This window comes from Etheostoma spectabile, unplaced genomic scaffold (assembly GCF_008692095.1).
Source record: "Etheostoma spectabile isolate EspeVRDwgs_2016 unplaced genomic scaffold, UIUC_Espe_1.0 scaffold00569810, whole genome shotgun sequence".
NCBI classification, from domain to species: Eukaryota; Metazoa; Chordata; class Actinopteri; order Perciformes; family Percidae; genus Etheostoma; species Etheostoma spectabile.
This window is the reverse complement of record NW_022605341.1, coordinates 6,053-9,865: the sequence shown is the minus strand read 5'-3', so window position 1 is coordinate 9,865 and position 3,813 is coordinate 6,053. Positions and strand designations below refer to the sequence as shown.

The 3,813-nt window shown below is 38.3% G+C and overlaps 2 non-coding genes across 2 annotated transcripts; one reads left to right on the top strand and one right to left on the bottom strand.

Moving 5' to 3' along the window:
• Positions 1–1,745: 1,745 nt before the first annotated feature.
• Positions 1,746–1,818, bottom strand: trnac-gca (transfer RNA cysteine (anticodon GCA)). Its single transcript has one exon. It is a non-coding gene; the product is annotated as a tRNA-Cys (tRNA).
• A 1,426-nt stretch (positions 1,819–3,244) lies between these two features.
• Positions 3,245–3,317, top strand: trnav-uac (transfer RNA valine (anticodon UAC)). The gene has a single exon. It is a non-coding gene; the product is annotated as a tRNA-Val (tRNA).
• The last annotated feature ends 496 nt before the right edge of the window (positions 3,318–3,813 follow it).

Sequence of the window (3,813 nt, the reverse complement as noted above, 5' to 3'; positions counted from 1 at the left end):
CGTAACACCCATAAAAACCAGAGTATAATACAACAAATATACTACAGTGCAAGTACATAAATACGGTAAAATAGAAACTGTAAAAAATGTACATTTAAAGTGCTTGTTGTGCTGTCTGATAGTCTGAGGTATAAAAGACAGAGCTGACCGCTTAGTTTGTGTCACAGGACGTCTTAGTCTACTGTAACCCTTTAGAGGGGGTGAACAGAAAGGGATTACTCTATATGATAAATATCTATGGCCAGTAAGATCAGAAGTTCTATGTTCGTCTATGGAGCCCAGGAATTAACCAAACAATACACCAGGAATGACTCAACAACAGTTTACTTGCTTTGAGAAAACAAAGACGCTTCTCTTTTAATTTATAGACGAGAAGGATAAGCCCAAAAAAAAAACATAACAATTACACACTATCAGATGACACAAAATTTTACCCGGGTAAGTAAAAAAATAAAATATAACCAAGTCCCCACAGCTGTGATTTAAAGTTCAGAGTTTCTGTTTTCAGTCACTTCAAATCAGGTTCAGTTCAATCCACTGTGAATGTGAAAGGTTTGTCCTACCGCGCAGTTGGTATGCGTGTGTTTGTGTGTGTGAAATGAGGTGCTAAATCCTGCAGGCGCCGTATCTCTAGTTCTCCACTGGGCTGGGGCTCGCCATCAAAGTCTCAATCCAGGCTCCAACTTCCAGGTAGATCAAAGGTTCAACAGGGTCCAACAAAAAAACCTGACCTACAGTGAGTAAGGTCAGAACATTTGTTTTTAGCTTTCAATCATGAACTGTAGAATATAATTCATGTTAACTGAACAATTATTGTAACATGAAATTACCATATTGGTAACAACCATCCTCACAATATTCCTAGAGGTAATTATTGAAAAACCTTTTCAATATCATATCAAAGTATCACTTACACAAAATATTTAGAACACAAAATACATACTAGTATGCTGATAACAGTCTGTGTACCCTCTGACATATGAGGGCATGCTTAGAACATCTCAAATAAAATATAACACTCAAAGATAATTAAAACATAAAATATGGCTCAAAGTGCACAGATTACCAGATGCTTTAAGTGCTAAATCAACACAGTCAAATTTATAACAATTATGCAACATATTGCACAACGCTGAATTAAGTTTGCAGTTCTAAACCACCAGCTAATGGTTCTAGCGCTTGTGAATGGTGTCTGACATTGTGCTAGTTAGCATCTCAGCTAGCGCTACATGCGCGCTAGCATTAGCGGCTAGCGCTTAGCGGCTAACGCTTAACATGGTAGAACAATCGCTCACCAATGCGTTTCTTCATCAGGGAGGCGTCAGGTCTCTCCGACTGCACGCTCACAGGTCCAGGGCTCCCCACTAGACCGTCTCAAGCGGTTTTTAATCACTTTTAGCAACTTTTGTCAATATATATTCACAAGGTAGGTATCGTTCAACACAAGGGTTTTGCTACGTTCTCCCAGCAGCTCAAAAAGGAAGTGAACTCTGCTCCGTGCAGGTCAACAGTCCGGGCTTCTTCCTGATTGGCTGAGAGCACGTCTCCAACTCCTCTCCTTTAAAATAAACTTCCCATTTATTTTCTCTTTACCTCAATTTAATTGTTTTCGAGACAATTGAATGAATTGACTTCTTAATAAAGTTTGAGCTCTTTTAATATAGATTTTTGACCTTGGTTACACATGCATGCTTCTTTCAAGTATCAACAACTACTATTATTTGATAGCCTACACACATCTTTGCAGGGGGCACCCAGATTTGAACTGGGGACCCTTTGATCTGCAGTCAAATGCTCTATACACTGAGCTATACCCACACACTCTATGTTGAATATGCTTATGGTGCAGCAAAACAATGGTTGGGCTCCACCATGTGGTTACCTTCACAGTCTGAGAAAGTATCCAAATCTCATCTACTGTATGAATGGGAGTTACAGTTTTTTACAATTGCTATGACAGATTTTTCAATACTTTTAACAAATTTCCAAAAATTTTTAACACAGTTAGCACTGCACTGCATCCGCTGTGTAAGCTATACTATTACAGTTTTTTACAATTCCTATGACAAATTTTTCAATACTTTAACAAGTTTCCTAACTCTTAACACACCACACACACAAAAACACACAACTGGCAAAACAGTAAATTTCATGCTCAAATCACACATTGTAAACTGAACTCCAAAACTAATTTTCACAATACAATAATACACTAACACTACACACTATGTCTAACAAAACACTGCAAACTTGTTTCAAAATCAAATAATTATTCCAAACACTAACACATGTTCTCTTCCAACAGGAAGAGTCAATCATAACACAATGACAAAAGAAACACTATCATCAGCTAACTTTTTATTTTAGATGTGTCAGGTATGCCCTTACACAATAGACATTATATTGTATTGATCATAGATTGTGTTTTGCACATGCATTTTCAATTCAATTCAATTCAATTTTATTTATAGTATCAATTCATAACAAGAGTTATCTCGAGACACTTTACAGATATAGTAGGTCTAGGCCACACTCCAGAATTTACAAGGACCCAACAGTTCTAGTAGTTTCCTCCAGAGCAAGCAACAGTGCGACAGTGGCGAGGAAAAACTTCCTTTTAGGCAGAAACCTCGGACAGACCCAGGCTCTTGGTAGGCGGTGTCTGACGGGTTGGGGTTAGAATAAAGAGTGGAAATAACAAAAATAGAAAAAAAAAAGAAAAAAATAGTAATTTGTAGCAGTTCTTTGTAATAGTTCATGGCATAGCAGGACACTGTGCGGCATTACAAGGCACAGCAGGACGTAGCTGGGCACCGCAGAGCATAGCAGATGAACATGGCATCGCAGAACGGTACTACAGTACAGCTAATGCTACAGTCTATGGTTAAGGTCACATTTATATGCAGATTATGTAAAGAAAAAGCGTATCACAGAGGTTCCATAGTGTAGTAGTTATCATGTCCGCTTTACACAGAAGGTCCTGGGTTCAATCCCCAGTGGAATCAGACTTAAGGTTTAAAGTAAGAACTATGTCCTGTTACCGTCTTGCAGGCGTCCCTTGAAAAGTCTTAAAAAAGGGAGTGAAAGACACTTGACAATAAAAAAAAACCTGCTCCAAAGACATATCGTCTATCTGAAAGACTTCTTTAGTGCTTTTGCATTGGTTTCACTTCTTAGAACCTGACCTCCATCCATTTTATTTACAGTATGGTTCTGATCATGTTAAAGATAACAGTATTAAAGAATTTCCATAGTGTAATAGTTATCATGTCTGCTTTACACGCAGAAGGTCCTGGGTTCAATCCCCAGTGGAATCAGACTTATGGTTTGAAGTGAGAACTATGTCCTCTTACCACCTGACTTGCTTTAAAGGTGCTCTAAAGACGTTTTGTCTCTTCTCTGAAAGACGTCTTAAGTTCTGATTTAACAACAGGGAAACCCAACTATTTACCTTTGTGGAGTGGTTGAATGGTGTTTACTGTGAGAATGGTTGATGGCTGTTCCAACTTGGCGTTGGGCATCTCTAAGAACCATAATGACTGTCAGAACTGAAAACTTGGTTGAAGCTGCTCCAAAGACATTTCGTCTCCTATCTGAAAGACGTCTTCATGTCTTTTGCTTTTGCATTGGTTTGACTTTTCAGAACCTGAGCTAAATCCATTATTTATACAGTATGGTTCAGATCACATTTATACACCAGTCATGTTAAGGATAGCCATGTCACAGAGTCACATATGATTTATACCATAGCAGTGCAATCATTTTGCCCAGGTTTGATTTCCAGCCACCACAGTTGCATTTACAAGTTTTGAA